A 15589-nucleotide genomic window follows, 5' to 3' on the forward strand; every position below is an offset into this window, starting at 1 on the left:
CAAACTCACTAAAAGTGGCAGTGATAAAGCCTCTCTTGAAAAAGCCAAACCTTGACCCGGAAAATATAAAAAACTATCGGCCTATATCGAATCTTCCATTCCTCTCAAAAATTTTAGAAAAAGCTGTTGCGCAGCAACTCACTGCCTTTCTGAAGACAAACAATGTATACGAAATGCTTCAGTCTGGTTTTAGACCCCATCATAGCACTGAGACTGCACTTGTGAAGGTGGTAAATGACCTTTTAATGGCGTCAGACCGAGGCTCTGCATCTGTCCTCGTGCTACTAGACCTTAGTGCTGCCTTTGACACCATCGATCACCACATTCTTTTGGAGAGACTGGAAACCCAAATTGGTCTACACGGACAAGTTCTGGCCTGGTTTAGATCCTACCTGTCGGAAAGATATCAGTTTGTCTCTGTGAATGGTCTGTCCTCCGACAAATCAACTGTACATTTCGGTGTTCCTCAAGGTTCCGTTTTAGGACCACTATTGTTTTCACTATATATTTTACCTCTTGGGGATGTTATTCGAAAACATAATGTTAACTTTCACTGCTATGCGGATGACACACAGCTGTACATTTCAATGAAGCATGGTGAAGCCCCAAAATTGCCCTCGCTAGAAGCCTGTGTTTCAGACATAAGGAAGTGGATGGCTGAAAACTTTTTACTTTTAAACTCGGACAAAACAGAGATGCTTGTTCTAGGTCCCAAGAAACAAAGAGATCTTCTGTTAAATCTGACAATTAATCTTGATGGTTGTAAAGTCGTCTCAAATAAAACTGTGAAGGACCTAGGCGTTACTCTTGACCCTGATCTCTCTTTTGACGAACATATCAAGACTGTTTCAAGGACAGCTTTTTTCCATCTACGTAACATTGCAAAAATCAGAAATTTTCTGTCCAAAAATGATGCAGAAAAATTGATCCATGCATTTGTTACTTCTAGATTGGACTACTGCAATGCTCTATTTTCCGGCTACCCGGATAAAGCACTAAATAAACTTCAGTTAGTGCTAAATACGGCTGCTAGAATCCTGACTAGAACCAAGAAATTTGATCATATTACTCCAGTGCTAGCTTCCCTACACTGGCTTCCTGTTAAGGCAAGGGCTGATTTCAAGGTTTTACTGTTAACCTATAAAGCGTTACATGGGCTTGCTCCTACCTATCTTTCCGAGTTGGTCCTGCCGTACATACCAATACGTACGCTACGGTCACAAGACGCAGGCCTCCTAATTGTCCCTAGAATTTCTAAGCAAACAGCGGGAGGCAGGGCTTTCTCCTATAGATCTCCATTTTTATGGAACAGTCTGCCTACCCATGTGAGAGACGCAGACTCGGTCTCAACCTTTAAGTCTTTACTGAAGACTTATCTCTTCAGTAGGTCATATGATTGAGTGTAGTCTGGCCCAGGAGTGTGAAGGTGAACGGAAAGGCTGGAGCAACGAACAGCCCTTGCTGTCTCTGCCAGGCCGGTTCCCCTCTCCACTGGGGTTCTCTGCCTCTAACCCTGTTGCAGGGGCTGAGTCACTGGCTTGCTGGTGCTCTTTCATGCCGTCCCTGGGAGGGGTGCGTCACTTGAGTGGGTTGAGTTACTGACGTGATCTTCCTGTCTGGGTTGGCGCCCCCTTGGTTTGTGCTGTGGTGGAGACCTCTGTGGGCTATACTCGGCCTTGTCTCAGGATTGTAAGTTGGTGGTTGGGGATATCCCTCTAGTGGTGCGGGGGCTGTGCTTTGGCGGAGTGGGTGGGGTTATATCCTTCCTGTTTGGCCCTGTCCGGGGTTTCTTCGGATGGGGCCACAGTGTCTCCGGACCGCTCCTGTCTCAGCCTCCAGTATTTATGCTGCAGTAGTTTATGTGTCGGGGGGCTGGGGTTAGTTGGTTATACCTGGAGTACTTCTCCTGTCTTATCCAGTGTCCTGTGTGAATTTAAGTATGCTCTCTCTAATTCTCTCGTTCTCTCTTTCTCTCTGAGAACCTGAGCCCTAGGACCATACGTCAGGACTACCGGGCATGATGACACCTTGCTGTCCCCAGTCCGCCTGGCCTTGCTGCTATTCCAGTTTCAACTGTTCTGCCTGCGGCTACGAAACCCCTACCTGTCCCAGACCTGCTGTTTTCAACTCTAAATGATCGGCTATGAAAAGCCAACTGAGAGACCTGAGCCCTAGGACCATACGTCGGGACTACCGGCCGTGGTGACTCCTTGCTGTCCCCAGTCCGCCTGGCCTTGCTGCTATTCCAGTTTAAACTGTTCTGCCTGCGGTTATGGAACCCCTACCTGTCCCAGACCTGCTGTTTTAAACTCTAATGATCGGCTATGAAAAGCCAACTGAGATTTATTCCTGATTATTATTTGACCATGCTTGTCACTTATGAACATTTTTGAACATCTTGGCATGGTTCTGTTATAATCTCCACCCGGCACAGCCAGAAGAGGACTGGCCACCCCTCATAGCCTGGTTCCTCTCTAGGTTTCTTCCTAGGTTTTGCCTTTCTAGGGAGTTTTTCCTAGCCACCGTGCTTCTACACCTGCATTACTAGCTGTTTGGGGTTTTAGGCTGGGTTTCTGTACAGCACTTCGAGATATTAGCTGATGTAAGAAGGGCTATATAAAATAAAATTGATTGATTGATTGACTCCCCCCCTTTGCTGATAGCAAATTTATTGAGGAAAACTATACTTACTCTGACTGTGATATGTGGTTGTCCCACCTAGCTACTGTATCTTAAGATGAATACACTAACTGTAAGTCGCTCTGGATAACAGCGTCTGCTAAATGACTAAAATGTCAATGTAAATATAGAACATCAGGTTATTAGGGTTAGAAAGCATCTCCTGGTACAACCATTGACATATGTGACCTGTTTCAGGAACCTAGGTGTATGTCGCACATCACTACTTCACAGGAGAGGCATTTGAACATATATATATATATATTTTTAATCTAAATTCATTTTTTGGCAGAAATGCCTTCTGGAGCACGTAAACTTCCATGTGCCTTAAAAAAAATTATATGCCATCTGTAAATACATATAGTTAAAAAATAAATAATTACGAGCCTAGTTAGTTTAGCCACCGAAAAAGACAGGAACCTTCATGCTAGCCATGATTGACTGAGATAATGGATGGTCTGGACATGCCGGGAGATGAGTTCGGATTGGTCTGCCATGTAGCATGCTTCTGTCTATAACGTGAGCTGCTCAGTATGTGTAGATAATCCTTGCTACCACGATATAACGTTAGCCATGGAGAACAGCAAAAGTGTTGCTACTGCTCTCAACAACATTGCTGCCCTGAAAAGGCTACTTTCTGCACACGGTCAGTGTGAACCGAAGTGACTTGACACAACACGGGCCAAACAAGATGTAGCTACAAACAAAATAGAGTTAAAGGGTTCCAGTCTGCCTAGCTAGCTAGCTATTTACATGTCTAAACAAAAGACTCCACATCGCCAGATGATTACATTGCCCATCAAGTTAGCCAGGTGTGTCTGGGGGTGATTACGGCCATCTATTGCATTTCATGAACATGTGTACAGTACCAGTCAAAGGTTTGGACACACCTACTCAATCAAGGGTTTTTCTTATTTTTACTATTTTCTACATCGTAGAATAATAGTGAAGACATCAAAACTATGAAATAACACATATGGAATCATGTAGTAACCAAAAAAGTGTTAAACAAATCAAAATATATTTTATATTTGAGATTCATCACAGTAGCCACCATTTGCCTTGATGACAGCTTTGCACACTCTTGGCATTCTCTCAACCAGCTTCATGAGGAATGCTTTTCTAACTGTCTTGAAGGAGTTCACACATATGCTGAGCACTTGTTGGCTGCTTTTCCTTCACTCTGCAGTCCAACTCATCCCAAACCATCTCAATTGGGTTGAGGTCGGGGGATTGTGGAGGTTAGGTCATCTGATGAGGCACTCCATCACTCTCCTTCTTGGTCAAATAGTCCTTACACATGCTGGAGGTGTGTTTTGGGTCATTGTCCTGTTGAAAAACAAATGATAGTCACACTAAGCCCAAACCAGATGGGATGGCATATCGCTGCAGAATGCTGTGGTAGCCATGCTGGTTAAGTGTGCCTTGAATTCTAAATAAATCACAGACAGTGTCACTAGCAAAGCACACCCACACCATCACACCTCCTCTTCCATGCTTCATGGTGGGAACCACACATGCAGAGATCATCTTTTGGAACCAAAATTCTCAAATTTGGACTCATCAGACCAAAGGACAGATTTCCACCGGTCTAATGTCCATTGCTCGTGTTTCTTGGCCCAAGCAAGTCTCTTCTTCTTATTGGTGACCTTTAGTAGTGGTTTGTTTGCAGCAATTCGACCATGAAGGTCTGATTAACGCAGTCGCCTCTGAATAGTTGATGTTGAGATGTGTCTGTTACTTGAACTCTGTGAAGCATTTATTTAGGCTGCATTCTGAGGTGCAGTTAACTCTAATTAACTTATCCTCTGCAGCAGAGGTAACTCTGGGTCTTCCTTTCCTGTGGCGGTCCTCTTGAGAGCCAGTCTCATCATAGTGCTTGATGGTTTTTGCGACTACAGTTGAAGACACTTTCAATGTTCTTGACATTTTCCGGATTGACTGACCTTCATGTCTTAAAGTAATGATGGTTTGTCATTTCTCTTTGCTTATTTGAGCTGTTCTTGCCATAATATGGACTTGGTCTTTTACCAAATAGGGCTATCTTCTGTATACCACCCCTACCTTGTCACAACACAACTGATTGGCTCCAACGCACAAATTAACTTTTAACAAGGCACACCTGTTCATTGAAATGCATTCCAGGTGACTACCTCATGAAGCTGGTTGACAGAATGCCAAGAGTGTCCAAAGCTGTCATCAAGGCAAAGGGTGGCTACTTTGAAAAATCTAAAATAAAAAATATATTTTGATTTGTTTAACTCTGAACACATGTTATTGCGAGTGTAGCGAAATGCTTGTGCTTCTAGCTCCGACAGTGCAGTAACATCTAACAAGTAATATCTAACAATTTCACAACATATACCCAATACACACAAATCTAAGTAAGGAATGAATTAGGAATATATACATATATTTACGAGTGATGTCAGAGCGGCATTGACTAACATACAGTAGAATAATATAGAATACAGTATATACATATGAGATGAGTAATGCAAGATATAAAAACATTATTAAAGTGGCTAGTGTTCCATTTCTTAAAGTGGCCAGTGATTTCTAGTCTATGTCTATAGGCAGCAGCCTCTAATGTGCTAGTGATGGCTGTTTAACAGTCTGATGGCCTTGAGATAGAAGCTGTTTTTCAGTCTCTCAGTCCAACTTTGATGCACCTGTACTGACCTCGCCTTCTGGATGATTACAGGGTGAACATCAGGTGGTTGATGTCCTTGATGATCTTTTTGGCCTTCCTGTGACATCGAGTGCTGTAGGTGTCCTGGAGGGCAGTGTAGTTTGCCCCCGGTAATACGTTGGGCAGACCGCACCACCCTCTGGAGAGCCTTGTGGTTGCGGGCAGTGCAGATGCAGATGCCGTACCAGGCGGTAATACAGCCCGACAGGATGCTCTCAATTGTGCATCTGTAAAAGTTTGTGAGGATTTTAGGTGCCAAGCCAAATTTCTTTAGCCTCCTGAGGTTGAAGAGGCTCTGTTGCGCCTTCTTCACCACAGTGTCTGTGTGGGTTGTCCATTTCAGTTTGTCAGTGATATGTACGCCAAGGAACTTGAAGCTTTCCACCTTCTCCACTATGGTCCCGTTGATGTGGATAGGGGGGTGCACCCTCTGCTGTTTCCTGAAGTCCACGATCATCTCCTTTGTTTTGTTGACATTGAGTGAGAGGTTATTTTCCTGGCACCACATTCCCAGAGCTCTCACCTCCTCCCTGTAGGCTGTCTCGTAATTGTTGGTAATCAAGCCTACTACTGTTGTGTCGTCTGCAAACTTGGAGGCATGCTTGGCCACGCAGTCATGGGTGAACAATGAGTACAGGAGTGGGCTGAGCACACACCCTTGTGTGCTCAGCGAAGTGGAGGTGTTGTTTCCTACATTCACATCCTGGGGGCGGCCCAACAGGAAGTCCAGGACCCAGTTTCACAGGGCGGGGTTCAGACCCAGGGCCTCGAGCTTAATGATGAGCTTGGAGGGTACTATTGTGTTGAATGCTGAGCTATAGTCACTGAACAGCATTCTTACATAAGTATTCCTCTTGTCCAGATGGGATAGGGCAGTGTGCAGTGTGATGGCGATTGCATCGTCTGTGGATCTATTGGGGTGGTAAGCAAATTGAAGTGGGTCTAGGGTGGCAGGTAAGGTAGAGGTGATATGATCCTTGACTAGTCTCTCAAAGCACTTCATGATGACATAGGTGAGTGCTACGGGGCGATAGTCGTTTAGTTCAGTTACCTTTGCTTTCTTGGGTACAGGAACAATGGTGGCCATCTTGAAGCATGTGGGGACAGCAGACTGGGATAGGGAGAGATTGAATATGCCCGTAAATACACCAGCCAGCTGGTCTGCGCATGCTCTGAGGATGCGGCTATGTATGCCGTCTGGGCCGGCAGCCTTGCGAGGGTTAACACGTTTAAATGTTTTACTCATGTCGGCCACGGAGAAGGAGAGCCTATCGTCCTTGGTAGCGGACCGCGTCGGTGGCACTGAGTTATCCTCAAAGCGGGCGAAGAAGGTGTTTAGCTTGTCCGGAAGCAAGATGTCGGTCTCGGCGACGTGGCTGGTTTTCCTTTTGTAGTCCCTGATTGTCTGTAGACCCTGCCACATACGTCTCTTGTCTGAGCTGTTGAATTGTGTCTCCACTTTGTCTCTATACTGACGTTTAGCTTGTTTGATTGCCTTGCGTAGTGAATAACTACACTGTTTGTATTCTGCCATATTCCTAGTCAACTTGACATGGTTAAATGCAGTTTTTCACACTTTCAGTTTCACGCGAATGCTGCCATCTATCCACTGTTTCTGGTTAGGGTAGGTTTTAATAGTCACAGTGGGTACGACACTTCTATACACTTCCTGATAAACTCAGTTACCGTATCAGTGTATTCGTCTAAATTATTTTCGCAAGCTACCCGGAACATTTCCCAGTCTGCGTGATCAAAACAATCCTGAAGCTTGGATTCCGATTGGTCAGACCAGCGTTGGATAGTCCTTAGCACGGGTATTTCCTGTTTGAGTTTCTGCTTATAGGAAGGGAGAAGCAAAATGGAGTCGTGGTCAGATTTGCTGAAAGGAGGGCAGGGGAGGGCCTTGTAAGCATCCCGGAAGTTTGAATAACAGTGGTCAAGTGTTTTAGCAGCGCGTGTACTACAGTTGATATGTTGATAGAACTTCGGCAGCCTAGTCCTCAAATTTGTTTTGTTACAATCCCCAGCTTCAATAAATGCAGCGTCAGGATATGTGGTTTCCAGTTTGTATAAAGTCCAGTGAAGGTCTTTGAGGGCCGTCGTGGTATCGGCTTGAGGGGGGATATAAACAGCCGTGGCTATAACAGAGGAAAAGTCTCTTTGGAGTAAATACGGTCTGCATTTGATTGTGAGGTAGTGTGTGTGTTTACCAGAGACGGTAATGTGAATAGCAACATGACATGCACCAACATCAGATTAGGATATGGGCCAAGGACTAGATACAGTAAAGTGTTTTTCCTTATTGTAGGCTACATATCCATTTCCTTATTATAGGCTACTACTTTTACCACATTTAGTCTTGAAATCTTTGGTTGTTTACTACACTTCCTTACTCTCTCTGTTTAGCACATGGCTTCACATGTGAATCCTTAAAGAGATGGGTGGGGCTAAGGCTTAAGAGGGTGTGAACAATGCTGAAGAGGTGTAGACAAAGAAGAGCTCTCCAGTAGGGGTACGAAAACATTCCAGGGTCATTTTCTCAAAAGTGGGGTTACAAGTTGATAAACTTTCAAAGCAGAATTACTTTCCCTTTGTTCCTGAACTGCAGTGTATGATATACCATTTTGTATATCTGAGTCTCTACTTTTATCCAATGTAAAAAATCACAATTTCAAATCTTGCTACATAAGACCGAATCGAGGCGGTCGGTCACGTGTGGTACATCAGATTCTGAGGGTTAGAGAGGGTCTCTATATCATTCATTTCAGTCTTGAAAGACGTGGCAGTGTGGCTCAAACACTCTAGACATCATCATAATATACCGTAACCATTTGAATGTGCAATTATTAAGACACTGAGGAGAAAAAAGAAAAAGACATGATGTACAGTCGTGGTCAAAAGTTTTGAGAATGATACAAATATAAATTTTCACAAAGTCTGCTGCCTCAGTTTTTATGATGGCAATTTGCATATACTCCAGAATGTCATGAAGAGTGATCAGATGAATTGCAATTAATTTTAAAGTCCCTCATTGCCATGAAAATGAATTTAATCCCAAAAAAACATTTCCACTGCATTTCAGCCCTGCCACCAAAGGACCAGCTGCCATCATGTCAGTGATTCTCTGAGAGTGTTGACGAGGACAAGGCTGGAGATCACTCTGTCATGCTGATTGAGTTAGAATAACAGACAGAAGCTTTAAAATGCTTTAAAAGGAGGGTGGTGCTTGAAATCATTGTTCTTCCTCTGTTAACCATGGTTACCTGCAAGGAAACACGTGCCGTCATCATTGCTTTGCACAAAAAGGGCTTCACAGGCAAAGATATTGCTGTTAGTAAGATTGCATCTAAATCAACCATTTATCGGATCATCAAGAACTTCAAGGAGAGAGGTTCAATTATTGTGAAGAAGGCGTCAGGGCGCCCAGGAAAGTCCAGCAAGCGCCAGGACCATCTCCTAACGTTAATTCTGCTGCGGGATCGGGGATCCACCAGTGCAGAGCTTGCTCAGGAATGGCAGCAGGCAGGTGTGAGTGCATCTGCACACACAGTGAGGTGAAGACTTTTGGAGGATGGCCTGGTGTCAAGAAGGGCAGCAAAGAAGCCACTTCTCCCCAGGAAAAACATCAGGGACAGACTGATATTCTGCAAAAGGTACAGGGATTGGACTGCTGAGGACTGGGGTAAAGTCATTTTCTCTGATGAATCCCCTTTCCGATTGTCTGGGGCATCCGGAAAACACCTTGTCCGGAGAAGACAAGGTGAGCGCTACCATCAGTCCTGTGTCATGCCAACAGTAAAGCATCTTGAGACCATTCATGTGTGGGGTTGCTTCTCAGCCAAGGGAGTGGGCTCACTCACAATTTTGCCTAAGAACACAGCCATGAATAAAGAATGGTACCAACACATCCTCCGAGTGCAACTTCTCCCAACCTTCCAATAACAGTTTGGTGATGACCAATGCCTTTTCCAGCATGATGGAGCACCTTGCCATAAGGCAAAAGTGATAACTAAGTGGCTCGGGGAACAAAACATCGACATTTTGGGTCCATAGCCAGGAAACTCCCCAGACCTTAATCCCATTGAGAACTTGTGGTCGGTCCTCAACAGGTGGGTGGACAAACAAAAACACACAAATTCTGACAAACTCCAAGCATTTATTATGCAAGAATGGGCTGCCATCAGTCAGGATGTGGCCCAGAAGTTAATTGACAGCATGCCAGGGCGGATTGTAGAGGTCTTGAAAAAGATTGACTCTTTGCATAAACTTAATGTAATTGTCAATAAAAAAAAAAACGTTTCATCACGACTGTAAACCCCAATGTGCTGTTATTACTTAAAACTTTTGAGGAAACCTTTTGCACTTAATATACAGTCTCTGAGTACAGTTACTTCCTGTACTCCCTGTTCACCCATGACTGCATGGCCGCTTACAACTCCAACACCATTAAGTTTGCTGATGACGCGACTGTGGTTGGCCTGATCATTGATGACGATGAGACAGCCTATAGGGTGGAGGTTAGTGACCTGTCAGTGTGGTGCCAGGACAACAACCTCTCCCTCAACGTCAGCAAGACAAAGGAGCTGATCGTGGACTACAGGAAACGGAGGTTTGAGCATGCCCCCATCCACATCGACGGGGCTGTAGTGGAGCTTCAAGTTCCTCGTGTCTACATCACAAAGAAATTATCATGGTCCACACACACCAACACAGTCGTGAAGAAGGCACGACAACGCAGCTGTAGAACTCAACAAGTTCTACAGCTGCACCATTAAGAGCATCTTGACTGGCTGCATCACCGCTTGGTATGGCAACTGCTTGGCATCCGATTGCAAGGCGCTACAGGGGGTAATGCGTACAGCCCAGTACATCACTGGCACTGCCATCCAGGACTTCTATACCGGGTGGTGTCAGAAGAAGGCCCTAAAATTGTGAAAGACTCCAGCCACCCGTCATAGACTGTTCTCTCGGCTACCGCACGGCAAGCGGTACCGATGTGCCTAGTCTGGAACCAACAGGAACCTGAACAGCTTCTACCCCAAGCCATAATACTGCTTAATATTTAGTTAAATGGTTAACCAAATACCTACCCAGACTATCTGCATTGACCGTTTTTGCACTAACTCTTTTGACTCATCACATACGTTGCTGCTACTGTTTATTAGATTTGGCATGGGTCCCCAGATCCTCAAAAAGTTCTACAGCTGCACCGTTGAGAGCACCTGACCGGTTGCATCACTGCCTGGTATGGCAGCTGCTCGGCATCTGACCATAAGGCGCTACAGAGGGTAGTGCGTACAGCACAGTACATCACTGGGGCCAAGCTTCCTTCCATCCAGGACCTATATACTAGGCGGTGTCAGAGGAAGGCCCCAAAAATTGTCAAAGACTCAAGTCACCCAAGTCATAGACTCTTCTCTCTGCTACCGTACGGCAAGCAGTACCGGAGCGCCAAGTCTAGGTCCAAAAGGCTCCTTAACAACTTATTTCCCCAAGCCATAAGACTGCTGAACAATTAATAAAATGGCCACCCGGACTACTTGCATTGACACACCTTTGTTTTTACACTGCTGCTATTCGCTGTTCATTATCTATTTATAGTCACTTTACCCCTACATACATGTACAAATTACCTTGACTAACCTGTACCCCCGCACAATGACTTGGTACCGGTCCCCCCTCTATATAGCCTCATTATTGTTATTTTATAGTGTTCCTTTTTTAGTTTATTTAGTAAATCGTTTCTTAACTCTATTTTCTTAAAACTGCATTGTTGGTTAAGGGCTTGTAAGTAAGCATTTCACGGGAAGGTTGTATTCGGCGCATGTGACAAATACAATTTGATTTGATTATTATCTGTCCTGTTGCCTAGTCACTTTATCCCTACCAGTGGAGGCTTGTGGGAGGAGCTATAGGAGGATGGGCTCATTGGAATGGTTGGAATGGAATGCATGGAATGGTATCAAACACATCAAACATATGGAAACCCCATGTTTGACTCTGTTCCATTTTTTCAATTTCAGCCATTACAATGAGCCCATCCTCCTATAGCTCCTCCCAACAGTCTCCACTGATCCCTAACTAAATGTACATATCTACCTCAATTACCTCGTACCACTGCACATCAACTCGGTACTTACCCCGTGTATATAGCCAAGTTATCGTCACTCATTTTGTATTTATTCCTCGTGTTATAATCTTTCTATAATTTCTCTATTTTTCTCTATGCATTGTTGGGAAGGGCTCGTCAAAAAGCGTTTCACTGGTAGGTTACACCTGTTGTTTACAAAGCATGTGACAAATAAAATGTGATTTTATTTGAATACAGACTGGTTGGTGTGTGTGTGTGTGTTTTTTTTTTTTTGTGCGTGAGTGTGTGCTTGTGTGTAAACATCCGTGCGTGCATGTGTGTGGCGGAAAACATAGGCTTTTTGGCTTATTTTTTAAAAGGTTCAAATTTTTTTTATGCATTTTTGGAGGGCCAACAACCATCTTGCAACAGGTTATTTTAATCTTCATTGGTCTTGTATTGCTTCTATCAGTCATGATGGATAGTCATGTCACTGTTAGCTAGGCGAAGTCTTGCATAATCCTCTATTTAACAGAGAAAATAGTTAAGCATCAAATGAATGCGTGGTACTGTTACTGTATAAGCAACCATTTTTACTATATTCCTGTGGCACTACAGTAAATTGGATTTATCGGTCTGATGTGATCTTCGTTGTTTTGCTTTGTTATGGTCTCTATTAAAATGTCTCTCCACATTCTTGGATGGGGGCCTGTTACACACACATTGTTCAAGGGCCTTCTAAAGTCCACATAATGTATTCATTAAAGTGTAAATCCTGCTGTAGCCATGGTTTATGGACAGACGAGGGTGAGGGTGCGTGCGTGCGCGGGTGGTCGTGTGTGTGCGAGGGTTTAAGTTGCGTGCAGTATGTTTGTGTGGGCTCAGGTCACCTCGTTGTTGGCTTGTTATGCCTTCACACTCAGCCTTAATGTGTACTGTATACACTTCATATTCCACTCACTGTGTGTACGTATGCATCTTTTTTTATGTCCTCACTCATTGTATGCCTTTTTCTGATCTGTGTGTTTGCGCGAGTGTGTAGGTTTGTATGTGTCTCAGTGTATGTCACATATTTTCACATCTTCTTGCTTGTTAAGTCACCCCATTGTGTGTGTGTGCATGGATACATCGTATCTACCTACCTTCATATTGCTGTGTCTAACCTCACCCCTTTTCCTGCCCTCCCCTCCAGGTGGCTGGACGTGGGTGTGGCCAGTACCCCCCTGCTGGGTGAACTACCTCCAGGTGATGCAGGGGGCTATGTGGCCCGAGGGTGTCCTCCCTGATGGGCCTCGCCCCGACTGTAGCTCCACCCAGAGAGAAGGGAGCAGGCAGTGTCTGCACTGCCTTACACAACAACTGCCAGGTCAGTGTCTGCACTGCCTAACACACTCTCAGAAAAAAGGGTATGGTAGAGAATTGTTCCCTGGGGTACCTTCAGAGGTACACATAATGATCTCACGTGGTACTGTTTGGTACCTTTTATGATACATGTGCGGATAAAGAGTATAATGTTAAAAAATATATATGTACCCAATATTTTGAATATAAAATACATCATCACACTCACAAAAAATGGGGTACGGTGAAGGTACATTTCTGTTTCCCAGGGTACAAACAGATTTTGTGTACCCTCAATACCCACAATACCCACCATAAGGTACAATTATGAATTTTTGCCACTTAAAAGGAGCTAACGGCTTTGTCACTGTGGTGGTACCCTAAAAAGGCAAATTCGTACCATAATCATTATCATATTTCCCAGCATGCTCTACTGCAGGTAGAATCTTTTTAATAGCTGTGTTTTTGCATGTACATTAATTGACATTGTTTCTTAAATAAAGTGCAATATGGCTTCTGGCCTAATTACTGCAACATAAAGGTTTACTATTGATGTTATCCCGTTGTTCTACAAATAAATAAATAATTTCAGCTATCCACACAAAATTTGAAATGTTACTCTTAAATGCTCAAAATTGGAAATGTTACTCACTAAATGGTCATCACGCACAGACAATCACGCCAAGCTGTATGCTGTTTGTATGTTGGTTTTAAAGCGATTACAATTATTTAAAAAACAATTACACTGAACTAAAATACATTGGTGGAAAAAGTACCAATTGTCATACTTGACTAAAAGTAAAGATATCTTGACTAAAGTAAAAGTGAAAGTCACCCAGTAGAATACTACTTGAGTAAAAGTAAAAAATAATACTGTACTTATGTACCAAAAGTACATGTAATTCCTAAAATATACTTAAGTATCAAATGTCAAAGTAAAAGTACAAATAATTTCAAATTCCTTATATTAAGCAAACCAGACGGCACCATTTTCTTGTTTTTTTAATTTACGGATTGCCAAGGGCACACTCCAACACTCAGACATAATTTACAAATGACGCATTTATGCTTATTGAGTCCGCCAGAAAAGAGGCAGTAGAGATGACCAGGGATGTTCTCTTGATAAGTGCGTGCATTTGACCATTTTCCGGTCCTGCTAAGCATTCAAAATGTAACAAGTACTTTTGGGTGTCAGGGAAAATGTATGGAGTAAAAAGTACATTATTTTCTTTAGGAATGTAGTGAAGTAAAAGTAAAAGTAGTTAAACATATAAATATTTAAATAAAGTACAGATTCCCAAAAACATCATTGATGCAATGACGCTATCGTTCTAATCGAGACCTAAATCGGTGGCCTACAATTGTTGAAATTGACATCAGCTGTGCAGGTGATTTTAGCGTGTATTGGTGGTTTTAACGAGAGATCTAGTGGCCATCGATGGTTGCAATGGGCCCAAAATGTCAATGTCACCTACAGACCAGACATTGAGCGTTTGATCCATTTGAACTTCAATCTGACCTGCAGTAACCTCTCTGTGTCTGGGTGACTCTACAGGCCCCTGGTATATTGTATCTGTGACCTACTGTTGGAGTTCCTGATTTCAGTCTTCAGAGGAGGTCTTCCAGAGGTCTCTACTACACAGTCTTTCTGGGGACGTAGAGAGGCTGTCTGCTTCAGCTTGACCACACACCAAACAACACCTCTGTCACTACCCCCATCTACTACCCCTACCCCTTCCCATCCTGGCTGGCTCGTCAGCATGGTAACCATGGTCCTGCTGGGTTTATCAGAATGGGACCAGAGCTTTACTGGAACTCCTCATGATGTCAGAGAAGAGGAGTGAGGAGGGGTAATGAGGAAGAGGGAGGAGGAAGAGGGGTGAGGAGGGGTCATGCGCAGCTATGGGGCAAAACAGACGGGATTGGTTTAGATGGTTGACAACATGTAAACTATACTGAACAAAAATATAAACGCAACATTAGGCCCTAATCCATTGTTTTCTTATGACTAGGCAGGGGTGCACCCACTGGGGAGCCAGGCCCAGCCAATCACAATGAGTTTTTCCCCACAAAAGTGCTTTATTACAGACAGAAACTCCAGGTAAAAATATACTTTATTTAGTCCTTGGCCTATATCCTAATCTGACTTTGGTGCAAGTCATGTTGTTCTTCACATTACCGTTTCTGGTAAACACACACTATATTAAATAAAATCTAAGTTTATTTGTCACATGCACAGGATACAGAAGGTGTAAACGGTACAGTGAAATGGTTACCTGCATAGTAGCAATATCCAAAAACAGAAAGTGTCCATATAAAATATTTTATACATATTTTATAATTATTAGATGACGCTTACCCGACAAACTTGTCTAAATTGATAGGTCATGTGAAGGAAATGCTATAACCACCCCCCAGCCACATCTAGCTAAGTGGATGGGTCATGTAATCATCTGGCGAAGTGGAGTCTTTTGTTTAGACATGTAGATAGCTAGCTAAACAATGAACCGGCATAATCCCAACTCATACTAATACCAATTCAAACATTGTCATAGCTGTAGTATGAAGCTGTAGGTTCAATGTTAGCTAGCTAATATTAGGCTATAACTAGCGAATGGTTTTCTGATTCAAATAATATTACTACACAGATCATACACGTAACGTTAGCTAGAGAGCCAGCAAGCTAATGTTCGCTAGTACGCTTTAACTTGCAATGAAAACGACTTTCTGACAAAATTAGAAACTTGTAATATCTGAAAATGTAGCTAGACTCATACCCATATGGATGAATGCTACACAGCAGACTG

The sequence above is a fragment of the Coregonus clupeaformis genome, chromosome 13 (genome assembly GCF_020615455.1).
Source record: "Coregonus clupeaformis isolate EN_2021a chromosome 13, ASM2061545v1, whole genome shotgun sequence".
Classification (NCBI taxonomy): Eukaryota; Metazoa; Chordata; class Actinopteri; order Salmoniformes; family Salmonidae; genus Coregonus; species Coregonus clupeaformis.